The 14852-nt window shown below is 39.0% G+C and overlaps 1 pseudogene; it reads right to left on the bottom strand.

Annotated features, from left to right (window-relative positions):
* The window catches only part of LOC111963748 (coronin-6-like), a 38125-nt pseudogene that overhangs the window by 14721 nt on the left and 8552 nt on the right, over window positions 1–14852 (bottom strand).

Here is a 14852-nt window from a genome sequence, read left to right as displayed (position 1 = left end):
TATATTTATATCCTATCTATCTATATATCCTATCTATCTATATATCCTATCTATCATATATATCCTATCTATCTATATATCCATCTTATATATATCCTATCTATCTTTATATCCTATCTATCTATTATATCCTATCTTTATATCCTATCTATCTTTATATCCTATCTATCTTTATATCCTATCTATCTTTATATCCTATCTATCTATATATCTATCTATCTATATATCCTATCTATATATCTATCTATATATCCTATCTATATATATCCTATCTATCTATATATCCTATCTATCTATATTATCCTATCTATCTATATATCCTATCTATCTATATATCCTATCTATTATATATCCTATCTATCTTATCCTATCTATCTATATATCTATCTATATATCCTATCTATATTATCCTATCTATATATCCTATCTATCAAAATGTCAGTCAGTCAGTCAGTCAGTCAGTCAGTCAGTCAGTCAGTCAGTCAGTCAGTCAGTCAGTCAGTCAGTCAGTCAGTCAGTCAGTCAGTCAGTCAGTCAGTCAGTCAGTCAGTCAGTCAGTCAGTCAGTTCAGTCAGTCAGTCTGTCTGTCTGTCTGTCTGTCTGTCTGTCTGTCTGTCTGTCTGTCTGTCTGTCTCTGTCTGTTGTCTGTGTCTGTCTGTCTGTCTGTCTGTCTGTCTGTCTGTCTGTCTGTCTGTCTGTCTGTCTGTCTGTCTGTTCTGTCTGTCTGTCTGTCTGTCTGTCTGGTCTGTTTGTCTGCTCTGTCTGGTCTGTCTGTCTGTCTGTCTGTCTGTCTGTCTGTCTGTCTGTCTGTCACCATGCTCTTATCCCATTTCCAGAACACAGTAGTATAGTAACACATGGCATCATAAACAGCCAGTGCTGTACATCATTAGTTCACACAAGCAGCCGCTACAAGACAGAACCTCTGGTTTGAATCTTACTGACTGTATCATCATATGATGTCTACTTCTGTAGCTTGATTTCACTATAATATATACGATATGTGTTCTTTATCACAAAATCCCTTGTTTGTATCAACACGTTCCCTCTTTGATAAAAACCAGAACGCAAGAAAGCACACACACACACACACACACACACACACACACACTAAACACACACACACACACACACTAACAACACACACACACACACACACACACACTTGTCCTTGTGCTGCCCTTGTGATGCAAGGTCTTGATGGACTGTAGCACTAGGTCTGATAAACCACATTCCTTACACACACACACACACACACACACACACCACACACACACACACACACACACACACACACACACACACACACACACAACACACACACACACACACACACACACACACACACACACACACACACACACACACACACACACACACACACACACACACACACACACACAGCTTTGATTTCTCATCCCTGCTCACCTGAGAGGCTCTGTCATCTGATTGGTGAATGAGGCAGAGGGGTATTCAGGGGAGCTGTGTTAACACATGTTTATAAAATACCAACCAGCCGTTACCCCAACAACCCAACCCCCCCCCCCCCCCTTTTGGACCGCCCACACCCCACCCCTCTGCAGGCAGCACCCCTTCCCTCCACCTAACACGCCGTCCCCCTAACACCACCCACCTTTCTATTCTCCCACACACGCCAAGCCTGAGTCCTCAGCCCTTGTTATAAGTGAGGGGTTTAGGCAGGACACCGAGGCTAACATCCCACACCACAGTACTATAGTACTCCTCATGGGATCATTACTGACCACGTCAGTCAGGACCAGTCAGGACCTTGGTTTAACAGCTCATTAGATGAACAGCAGTCCAGGGCCAGTTCTTAAAAACACTGACAGTTGATACATTATAATGTTTCCCTATGATATAACACACACACACGGGCTGCCAGCCTTACCATGGCTGTGGTGTCCTCTGAGCAGGATGCCAGGATGTTGTCGTTGTGAGGGCACCAGTCGATGTCCAGGACAGGCCCAGTATGGCCAGTCACCAACGGGTGGTTCTTATCCAGACGACCCATCTACATCACATAGGACAGGACAGACAGGCAGACAACATCACATTACACTGCAATATACACAGTGTACACTCTAGTTAGAAATGCCTGAAACACACACCAGGAACATGTGCATTCCTGACCAATGATGTCACTTCCTGTGCTATTTCACCACTTCCTGTTCCGTCAATTTGAACAACGTGTCTCTCAACCCCATCACACATATACCCACGCACGTATACACGCACACGCACATACATACACACATCCTACCCTCCTGAGGTGTGTATTTATAGCAGTCTGATGAGGTGTTGAAAGGGGAGTTTTTCTTTTGGCTCGTACCCTGTGCAGGATGGATGGAGAGCAGCACAGATATATATATAGACTGACTATCCAGTGCTCTAATGTACAGTGGGGTCTGAAATGATTGGCACCCTTGATAAAGATTAGCAAAACAGACTGTATAAAATAATACAGATACTGAATTATACTGAATCCTCAACAAAATGGGGAAATTATATTATTTTATACCAATACCATTTCCCAGAGAAAGATATTTTGTTTAACAAGTAATCATTTGGACGCCAAACCCACCAGTGGTGTGCGTGGCCAAAGGGCTCTATTTTCATGTCATCTGACCAAAGCACTGGTTCCAATCCAAGTGGCAACGCCGCTGAGTGAACTTCAGGCGTTTACGTTTGTTGGATGACATGGAAATAGAGCTCTTTGACCAGTGGTGAGTTTGGCGTCAAAATGAGAATGCATGAGCAGATCATAACCTCAAACCTACTGTAAAATATGTTGCTGGATCTTTGATGTTATGGTCAAGGACATCACAAACTTGACCTAGTACCAGGACATTTTAGCCAAAAACCTGGTGGCCTCTGCCAGGAGGCTGAAACTAGGCCACAAGTAGATTTTCCAGCAAGACAATAACCCCAAGCACACATCAAAATCTACAAAGAAATGGTTGATTGGACACAAAATCATCATTTTGTAATGGCCATCTCAGTCTCTGGACTTGAAACCTATTGAAAACCTGTGGTTTGAAATGAAGAGTGAAGAACATAAGTACAGATGAAGGATATCAAGGATCTGGAAGGATTCTGTATGGAGGAATGGTCTACGATTCCTCCCAATGGGTTCTCCAACTCATAAAACATTTGAGGAAAAAGCTCAGTGCCTTTATCCTCACAAGGTGATGTGTTGAAAGGTATTGAAAACAGCAGTGTCAATAATTTTGACACCTACCTTTAAATTTATAAAAAACCATACTACTTGTTGAACAAAATCTCTTTCTCTGAGCAATTCTATTAGTATAAAATAATATAATACAACTTTCTTTAAATAGCATACAATATAGCTCAGTATTTACATTTATTTTATAGTCATTTTTGCTCATCTTTATTAAGAGTATCGGGATCCACAGTATAACCATGTCTCTCTCCCACTCCTCTTCCCTCTGTCTGTCCAGCCCTCTAATATACAGTATAACCATGTCTCTCTCACTCTCTCCCACTCCTTTTCCCTCTGTCTATCCACCCTCGTCATACAGTATAACATGTCCTGCCTCTCCTCTTCCCACTCCTCTTCCCTCTTGTCTTCCAGCCCTCTAATATACAGTAAACCATGTTCTCCTCTCTCCACTCCTCTTCCCTCTGTCTGTCCACCTCTAATCAGTATAACCATTCGTCTCTTCCCACTCCTCTTCCTCTGTCTTCCAGCCCTCTAATATACAGTATAAACCATGCTCTCTCTCCCACTCCTTTTCCCTCTGTCTATCCAGCTCTCTAATAATACAGTATAACCATGTCTCTCTCCCACTCCTTCTTCCCTCTGTCTATCCAGCTCTCTAATATACAGAATAACCATGTCTCTCTCCACTCCTTTTTCCCTCTGTCTAATCCAGCTCGTTCTAACATATACAGTATGAACCATGTGCTTCTCCCACTCCTTTTTCCCTGTCTGTCCAGCCTCTAATATACCAGATGATACCATGTCTCTCTCCCACTCCTTTTCCCTCTGTCTATCCAGCTCTCTAATATACAGTATAACCATGTCTCTCTCCCACTCCTTTTCCCTCTGTCTGTCCAGCCCTCTAATATATAACCATGTCTCTCCCTCTCTCCCACTCCTCTTCCCTCTGTCTGTCCAGCCCTCTAATATATATATATATATAACTCTCCTCACTCTGAAGTGAAGAGGATATTCAGTAACTTCAGTTCACCTTGGTTGGATAGCGAGGTAGCGGCAGTGTTCCTTTCCTCTCTTTCTCTCTCTCACTCTCTCTCCCTCACTCGCTCTCCCCCTCACTCTCTTTGTCTGTCTGTTTTTCACTAATAGATAGACAGACAGTTGTTCAGATTTACTGTCAGTATCAGAGATCAGAATATGTCTGCATTAATGTGATGTTCCCCGGCACCAAAACCCTGTCCAGTGGTCACCGCTTATTTTATATGTATTTATTTAACCTGTATTTAACTCGGTATGTCAGATAAGAACAAAATATTATTTACAATGACGGCCAATCCCGGACGACGCTGGGCCAATTGTGCACCGCCGTATGGGACTCCCAATAACGTCCAGTTGTGATAGAGCCTGGAATGGAACCAGGGTGTCTGTAGTGARGCCTCTAGCACTGAGATGCAGTGCCTTAGACCGCCGCGCCACTCGGGAGCCCCGGTAGAGTGAACAATATTTCATTCATTCAGATCTAGGATGTGTTATTTTAGTGTTCCCTTTATTTTTTTGAGCAGAGTATTTCCGTTAATTCCCATATATTCCCGTTAATTCCCATATATTCCTGTTAATTCCCACAGAAAGTGTCCACCTCTGAAAATTCCCCAAAATGTGCAACAAAGACTTTATTTAAGAATCCCTACTGTTGACCAATCACCGACAATGGGGCGTTGACTTCGGCGCCGAACTTCGTCTTCCCTCAATAAAAAATGTTGTCTGCCCGAAAAGCCGAACAGTTCGTTTTTGACTGAATTCCAAAACAAASAAAAACGTTACAAAATGTCGTCATACCACAGTATATGCACAAACTCTTCCGAACTGTTTTGGCTGGGAAGCATACGGACYCCTTCAGGCAGAGGGCAAGGGGACCTGTCTAAGTGAAGGTAGGGAAACCCTGCTTCAGGTAACACCTTGCTGTGTGTGGATAGACTGCCAAGAGAGCAAGGCCTGTGCAGAASCGACAGTAACACATCGGGAGCTTTGTCCTCTGGGGAAACACACGAGAACTCAGATAARAACAACTTCAACAGAGTTCCAGCTCAATTCTTCCCCGAGCAAGGACACTCAACGAAGGGCACCAAACGTTCCCTGTTATTAACACAGACAGAAAAACAAGGCAGCTTGCTTGGAACTCTACTGCTGCGATGCAATACATCTATTACTGTAATTAGCTAACTTTTAGACAATAAGCTGCCTTCATCACGAGGCAAACACTAATATAAACATCTAACTAAACCTTGAATGAATGGCAACTATTATCTTACCAGTCTAGAACTTTGTAAATCCTCTAAGTATCTGTCTTGTCAGATTTTACTAAACAGGTGGTTAGTTAGTCTGAGCTTTCAGTCAGTGGTAGGAACAATCCCCTCCACTGTATCCTAGGGAGAGAGCAGGGTCCTTAAGGCCAGACTAAACGTGTGGCTCCCGCCAGGTGCAAAGTTTCCACCTGTCATTTTGTTTTAGGGGGGGGAGTGAGAAAAGCATGAAACTGTGTTTATCTATCTAGATGATTTCCTTGTGTCCTTTTAACATATTTATTTTTGTTCTATTGTTTCTGTGTGGTATTTCCCGTGGAAAGAAACTGGTACACAAAGAAAACACTTGGTGAATCTGGCCCTAGAGAGAAGGGCGAAATGTGAGACTTGGGGAGGGGGGGGTAGAGAGGGGGGAGAAGGGATTCATTTTCTCTCAGCCTCATGGCAAAATGTGTAAAATAACATTAGCTATAACATTGCAAATTGTTCTCTATGCCCCATGGCAAAATAAATCCCCCAAAATAATTATAAAAATATCATTTTGGGGGGGTGGGGGGGGGGGGGGTCCTTGCTCGCACCTTGCGGGAGGTCCTGTGAAACTGCGTTATGCCACTGATTAGAAGTGAACTCTCACAATAAACACAATATTGACTGAATATATAACTTTTGAAATGACCTCAACGTTGCCCACACACAACAACGCTGTTCCATCAGGAAGATCAGCTAGACTAGAGAAAGGTAACACACCACTCTGACATTTTAACAAAACACACTCTGGGACCTAAGACTTAGCTTGGACTATAGAAGTTCCCCGAGATGTATATATCCGACAACACAGTCCAATTCAACTGCCCAACACAGAAAGCTCATCGTGTTCAAAATATTGTGTTAATATTGTGTTAATATTGTGTTAAATCCCCTCTAAGGAACTTCAAACCAAGGCTGGGATTCAAACAAACTGACATCGCACTGCACTTGACTTTTAAAGGCCATTTCCCTGACTTTAGCAGAGATCACATCCGCTGTAAATGACACGGATAACAGCTGAAGCATAAATCACTTTTAAAGGTAAAGTACAGTGCGATGTCGGTGCATTGTGTTTTGTTGATTTGAACTTGTCCCTGAGTTTTCCCTATCACTCCCATTTGGTTGGCAGTGGCTATTAAGTTAAATTAGTACTAGTAGTGGCTTTTGAAACAAATCCGAACCATGGATGACAAACTACTTTCAGGATAAGTTCAAATATACAGGCAAAGGTCAAAAACAGATAAAGCGACAATCAGCAGTTGAAACAATAACAAAAGCCACCACCTTGTCTCTGTTTCTGTAAAAAACTGAGGGATGGGGCTGGAGAAATGTCACGCTCAAATTCATAGACGGCTATGGATGCATGGACAGACCATCCATGACATCAAAATGATAGTTTTGAGGCTATATAGTGTGTTTAAAAAWWWTWTTTACTTTGTTTACAAACATTGGAGTAAAACAAGCTTATATTTTCAGTTCTGATGGGCTACGACAGTTGAACTAAGGTCATGAGCCATTTATAAGTAATATTCTTCAAGAGTCAATGGGTATATGTCATTAATTTATAAGTAAAAAAATGGATGTAGCAATTGCAGAATACCCCTTTAAGGTTTGACTGACCTTCAGCCCCATCACTCAGCTGTTTACCKAAAAAAGTGGCAGGGTGTCTACTTTGTTGTTGTTTGAATCCCAGATTGCCCCTTTAAGGGCTGACTTACCTTAGAGAGGGGCAGGACGAGGAAGGCTCCGCCCCCGCTGGACTCCACAATGACGGCCAGGAACTTTGGGTTGACGGCACAGAACGAGCTGTCCCACGTCACCTTGGAAACGCGTATGTCATCATAGCCCTGCTCCGTCTTCCCCGCCTGTCCGAAGACGTGCCGGAACTTACTCTGTCGTACGATGCTGCGACTCATCGCTATGGAGACAAAGAAGGGAGGGGGTAAAGATGGAGAGAGAGATGGAGAGAGGAAGAGTGAGAAGGGCGCACGAGGAAGGGGGGTGGTGAGTCGGAACAAGAGATGGAGCGAGGGAGAGTGAGAAAGGGGCGACAGAAGGGGGGTGTAAGGGACAGAGAGATGGAGAGAGGAAGGAGTTGGGAGGGGCGGCGACAGGATGGGGTGTGGGTGGGTGGAAGAGAGAGAGGGCGACGAGGAGGGGGGTGTGAAGGGAAGAGAGAATGGAGTTAGGAAGAGTGGAGAGAGGCGACGAGGAGGGGGGGTGAGAGGGACAGAGAGATGGACTATGAAGAGAAGTGAGAGAGGGCGACGAGGAGGGGTGTGAGGGACAGATAGATGGAGAGAGGAAGAGTGAGAGAGGGAAGATAAAGATGGAGAGAGTAGGGAGAGGGAGAGAGAGAGAGAGAGAGGAGAGAGAGAGAGAGAAGAGAGAGAGAGAAGAGAGAGAGAGAGAGAGAGAGAGAGAGCAGAGAGAGAGAGAGAAGAAGAGAGACAGAAGAGAGAGAGAGAGAGAGAGAGAGAGAGAGAAGAGTGAGTGAGTGAAGGAGGGAAACATGAGTGAGTGAGGAAGTGACAATTACAGATATGCAATGTCAATCAATCAAGCATTTAATCAATCATTCAAGAAATGATGAAACTCTTATTGACCAAGAGAAGTAATATGAATCCAACTTAAATGATGTGAATCATGGACTGATCTCACCTCTTCCATTGAAAGCTATGCCTCTTGGCATTCTGCGAACACACCGATGGTATATTAGGATGAAGTGTCAAAAGTCAAGTTGAGTTGTTATGTGTCTGTTGCTGATAGTAATATAACATTTGTTGAGTTATGTGTCTGTTGCTGTAGTAATTAACATTGTTGAGTTATGTGTCTGTTGCTGATAGTAATATAACACTTGTTGAGTTATGTGTCTGTTTGCTGATAGTAATATAACATTGTTGAGTTATGTGTCTGTTGCTGATAGTAATTTACATTGTTGAGTTGTTATGTGTCTGTTGCTGCTTAGTAATATAACATTGTTGAGTATGTGTGCGTTGCTGGTAGTAATATAACATTGTTGAGTTATGTGTCTGTTGCTGATAGTAATTAACATTGTTGAGTTATGTGTCTGTGCTGAATATAAACATGTTGAGTTGTTGTCTGTTGCTGATAGTAATTTAACATTGTTGAGTTGTTATGTGTCTGTTGCTGATAGTAATTTAACATTGTTGAGTTGTTATGTGTCTGTTGCTGTGATAGTAATTTAAACATTGTTGAGTTATGTGTCTGTTGCTGATAGTAATATAACATGTTGAGTTGTTATGTGTCTGTACTGATAGTAATATATATTTATACTTAGTTATATATATATTACTTAGTAATATAACATTGTTGAGTTATGTGTCTGTTGCTGAAGTAATATAACATTGTTGAGTTATGTGTCTGTTGCTGTAGTAATATAACATTGTTGAGTATGTGTCTGTTGCTGATAGTAAATAAACATTGTTGAGTTATGTGTCTGTTGCTGATAGTAATATAACATTGTTGAGTTATGTGTCTGTTGCTGATAGTAATATAACATTGTTGAGTTGTTATGTGTCTGTTGCTGCTTAGTAATATAACATTGTTGAGTTATGTGTCTGTTGCTGATAGTAATATAACATTGTTGAGTATGTGTCTGTTGCTGATAGTAAAATAACATTGTTGATGTTATGTGTCTGTTGCTGATAGTAATTTAACATTGTTGAGTTGTTATGTGTCTGTTGCTGATAGTAATTATAACATTGTTGATTTGTTATGTGTCTGTTCTGATAGTAATATAACATTGTTGAGTTGTTATGGTCTGTTGCTGATAGAATATAACATTGTTGAGTTATGTGTCTGTTGCTGATAGTAATATAACATTGTGATTGTTATGTGTCTGTTACTGATAGTAATATAACATTGTTGAGTTATGTGTCTGTTCTGATAGTAATATAACATTGTTGAGTTGTTATTGGTCTGTTACTGATAGTAATATAACATTGTTGAGTTGTTATGTGTTGTTCTGATAGTAATATAACATTGTTGAGTTATGTGCTGTTGCTGATAGTAATTAACATTGTTGAGATTGTTATGTGTCTGTTGCTGATAGTATATAACATTTGAGTTGTTATGTGTCTGTTCTGATAGTAATATAACATTGTTGAGTTGTTATGTGTCTGTTGCTGATAGTAATATAACATTGTTGAGTTGTTATGTGTCTGTTGCTGATAGAATTTAACATTGTTGAGTTGTTATGCTGTTTGATAGTAATATAACATTGTTGATGTATGTGTCTGTTGCTGATAGTAATTAACATTGAGTATGATATATCTTGTTGCTGATAGTAATATTAACATTGTTGATTTATGTGTCTGTTGCTGATAATAATATAACATTGTTGACGTTGTTATGTCTGTTGCTGATAGTAATATAACATTGTTGAGTTTATGTGTCTGTTGCTGATAGTAATATAACATTGTTGAGTTGTTATGTGTCTGTTGCTGATAGTAATATAACATTGTGAGTGTTATGTGTCTGTTCTGATAGTAATTATAACATTGTTGAGTTGTTATGTGTCTGTTGCTGATAGTAATATAACATTGTTGAGTTGTTATGTGTCTGTTGCTGATAGAATATTAACATTGTTGAGTGTTATGTGTCTGTTGCTTGATAGTAATATAACATTGTTTGAGTTGTTATGTGTCTGTTGCTGATAGTAATATAACATTGTTGATGTTATGTGTCTGTTGCTGATATAATATAACATTGTTTGCGTTTTTATGTCTGTTGCTGATAGTAATATAACATTGTTGAGTTGTTATGTGTCTGTTGCTGATAGTAATATAACATGTTGAGTTGTTATGTGTCTGTTGCTCGATAGTAATATAACATTGTTGAGTTTATGTGTCTGTTTTCTGATAGTAATATAACATTGTTGAGTTGTTATGTGTCTGTTCTGATAGTAATATAACATTGTTGAGTTATGTGTCGTGTCTGATAGTAATATAACATTGTTGAGTTGTTATGTGTCTGTTGCTGATAGTAATTTACAACATGTTGAGTTGTATGTGTCTGTTGCTGATAGTAATTATAACATTGTTGAGTTGTAGTGGTCTGTTGCTGATAGTAATATACATTGTTGAGTTTTATGTGTTGTTGCTGTATTAATTTAACATGTTGAGTTGTTATGTGTCTGTTGCTGATAGTAATTAACATTGTTGAGTTGTTATGTGTCTGTTCTGATTATATATAACATTGTTTGAGTGTTATGTGTCTGTTGCTGATAGTAATTTAACATTGTTGAGTTGTTATGTGTCTGTTGCTGATAGTAATTAACATTGTTGAGTTGTTATGTGTCTGTTGCTGATAGTAATATAACATTGTTGAGTTATGTGTCTGTTGCTGATAATAATATAAACATGTTGGTTTATGTCTGTTGCTGATAGTAATAAACATGTTGAGTTCTTATGTGTCTGTTGCTATAGTAATATAACATTGTTGAGTTTTATGTTCTGTTGCTGATAGTAATATAACATTGTTGAGTTGTTATGTGTCTGTTGCTGATTAGTAATATTAACATTGTTGAGTTGTTATGTGTCTGTTGCTGATAGTAATATAACATTGTTGATTGTTATGTGTCTGTTGCTGATAGTAATATAACATGTTGAGTGTTAATGTGTCTGTTCTGATAGTAATATAACATTGTTGAGTTGTTATGTGTCTGTTGCTGATAGTAATTAACATTGTTGAGTTGTTATGTGTCTGTTGCTGATAGTAATATAACTTGTTGAGTTGTTATTGTCTGTTGTGATAGTAATTAACATTGTTGAGTTGTTTATGTTCTGTTGCTGATAGTAATTTAACATTGTTGAGTTGTTATGTGTTCTGTTGCTGATAGTAATATAACATTGTTGAGTTGTTATGTGTCTGTTGACTGATAGTAATATAACATTGTTGAGTTGTTATGTGTCTGTTGCTGATAGTAATTTAACATTGTTGAGTTGTTATGTGTCTGTTGCTGATAGTAATATAACATTGTTGAGTTGTTTATGTGTCTGTTGCTGATAGTAATATTAACATTGTTGAGTTGTTATGTGTCTGTTACTGATAGTAATATAACATTGTTGAGTGTTATGTGTTCTGTTCTGATAGTAATATAACATTGTTGAGTTGTTATGTGTCTGTTGCTGATAGTAATATAACATTGTTGAGTTATGTGTCTGTTGCTGATCAAGTAATATAACATTGTTGAGTTGTTATGTGTCTGTGCTGATAGTAATATAACATTGTTGAGTTATGTGTCTGTTGCTGATAGTAATATAACATTGTTGAGTTGTTATGTGTCTAGTTGCTCATAGAATATAGACATTGTTGAGTTGTTATGTGTCTGTTGCTGATAGTAATATAACATTGTTGAGTTGTTATGTGTCTGTTGCTGATGTACTGTTGTCATGTTGTTGTCCGGGGCAACAGGCCAGAACAATGTAAGCCGTGAAAACACAGGAGACACATTCTAGAACTCTGATGATCCATCAGCACAGATATTAATAGTGTGATTGTCCCACACAAACACCCACATGCGCACGCATACACTCACATACACACACACAGATACAGACACACACACAAACACAGCTGATGAAGATATGGGATCAGACCACAAGATAAATGAGTAAAGCATTAAGACAAGATATAAAGTCAAACTGCAGTAGTCTGTATGTAACGTAATACTATAGAGAAGTAAGTACTGTTGGTTAATATGTACATCTGTGATAAACAGAATATTTCCTGTATATAAGGAAATTAAGGGTACGTGGACATGGACACACACATACAGAAGAAAGGCCATAGGCTGGCACTAAAACCCACATTTAAAAATTACCCAGCTGCCCCTGCAGACAGGAGGCCAGGAGAATTAGGACCTGAGCAATCTCTCTGAAAGGTGAAATAAAATACTATTGTAAAACAACTCTCTGTTCAGAGAATAAAGTCAAGTTAAGCTGTTGGGATTTTTGGAGATAGAGACCTTTTTGGAGACCCAATGAAGACCGAAACGTTGCCAAATAAATACACATAGCAGCACAGAATGCAGTGTCTCTACTGGACTACCGGAGATGAACAAACCAGTCCTGTCAATCATGAGTCCTTGGTGTAATAATGGTTGTGATTATGACTCAGTTAACCTCAGTTTACAGGAACAACTGCCCGTCAATAACGTATCTCTAATATGAGCTCTWACTATCAGATAGATGCCGAAAACGTAGTCCAAGACTAGAAACCATTGAAACTATCTGTAAATCCACAACTGGCTTAATCTGTTTCCAAGAAAACAGCCAAATATGTGCTCACCCAAGTGCTTTATGATTTTGCCACTGCATGTATGTAAGTATGCAGCATTACACGACCCAACAACTGATAGGGTGGATGAACTGATAGGCCTTAGTTCCGCTTGTTTCTTGGGTGTGTGTTATCAGGGAATTCCAGTCACCACATACAAAAGGCCTCTAGGTCTCTGCTGTGTGAGTCCTGATCCCAGCTCTACTCAGCAACATGACACAGTTATCATAAGAAACGTGAACCGAGTGCAACAGAGTGTAAATAGAGTGTAACCGAGTGTAAATAGAGTATAATAGAGTGTACTAGGGTGTAACAGAGTGTAATAAAGTGTAACTGAGTGTAATATAGTGTGAGTATAAGCAATAGTGTTAATTAGGGTGTAACAGGATTGTAATAAAGTGTAACGGGTGTACAATAGTGGTAATAGAGTGTAACAGATTGTAATAGAGTGTAATAGGAGTGTAACATATTGTAACAGAGTGTAATAGAGTGTAACAGGGTGTAATAGAGTGCAATATAGTGTAATAGAGTGTAATAGGGTGTAATAGAGTGTAACATAATGTAATAGAGTGTAATAGGTTGTACTAGGGTGTACAGAGTGTAATAAGTGTAACTGAGTAATATAAGTGGTGAGTGTAATAGGGTGTAACAGAGTGTAATAGAGTGTAACAGGGTGTAATGAGAGTGCAATATAGTGTAATAGAGTGTAATAGGGTGTACTAGGGTGTATAGAGTGTAACAGAATGTAATAGAGTGTAATAGGGTGTAACAGAGGTAATAGAGTGTAATTCAGCTTAGACAGATTGTAATAGGGTGGTAACAGAGTGTATAGTAGTGTAATACGCGTAATAGAGTGTAAGTAGCAGGTAACAGAGTGTAATAGCATGTGTAATAGAGTGTAACAGAATGTATATGAGCAGTGTAAGTAGGGTTGTAACAGAGTGTATAAGTGTAATACAGCGTAATAGAGTGTAATACAGTGTAACAGAGTGTAATAGAGTGTAATAGAGTGTAATACAAGCGTAATTTAGAGTGTAATACAGTGTAACAGAGTGTAATAGAGTGTAATAGAGTGTAATGAGTGTAATAGAGTGTAATAGGGTGTAATAGAGTGTAATAGGGTGTAACAGAGTGTAATACAGCGTAACAGAGTGTAATAGAGTGCAATAGAGTGTATAGAGTGTAATAGGGTGTGTAAATAGAGTGTAATAGAGTGTATGAGGGTGTAATAGAGTGTAATAGGGTGTAAACAGAGTGTAATACGGTGTAACAGAGAAAGGGAAATACTTAGTTAGCTGTACAACTGAATGTACATGTAAAAAATGTATCACTAGCCACTTTAAACAATGCCACTTAATATAATGTTTACATACCCTACATTACTCATCTCATATGTATATACTGTACTCTATACCATCTACTGCATCTTGCCATCTTTATGTAATACATGTATCACTAGCCACTTTAAACAATGCCACTTAATATATGTTTACATACCCTACATTACTCAACTCATATGTATATACTGTACTCGATACCATCTACTGCATCTTGCCTATGCCGTTCTGTACATCACTCATTCATATATCTTTATGTACATATTCTTCATCCCTTTACACTTGTGTGTATAAGGTAGTAGTTGTGGAATTGTTAGGTTAGATTACTTGTTGGTTATTACTGCGTTGTCGGAACTAGAAGCACAAGCATTTTGCTACACTCACATTAACATCTGATACACCATGTGTTATGTGACAAATAAAATTTGATTTGATTTGATAAGGTAGGCCTACTCTTTAAACAGTTTATAGGCACTGTAATAAGGTAGGCCTACTCTTTAAACAGTTTATAGCACTGTAATAAGGTAGGCCTACTCTTTATTAACCAGTATTTAATAAACACTGTAATAAGGTAGGCCTACTCTTTATTAAACAGTTTAATTTAAAGTATAATAAGGTAGGGCCCTTAAGCTCTGTTAAACCAGTTATTAATAACAGTTAATATATTAAGGGTAGGGGCCTAGC

The sequence above is a fragment of the Salvelinus sp. IW2-2015 genome, linkage group LG5 (genome assembly GCF_002910315.2).
Source record: "Salvelinus sp. IW2-2015 linkage group LG5, ASM291031v2, whole genome shotgun sequence".
NCBI lineage: Eukaryota > Metazoa > Chordata > Actinopteri > Salmoniformes > Salmonidae > Salvelinus > Salvelinus sp. IW2-2015.
This window is presented reverse-complemented; position numbering and strand designations above follow the sequence as displayed.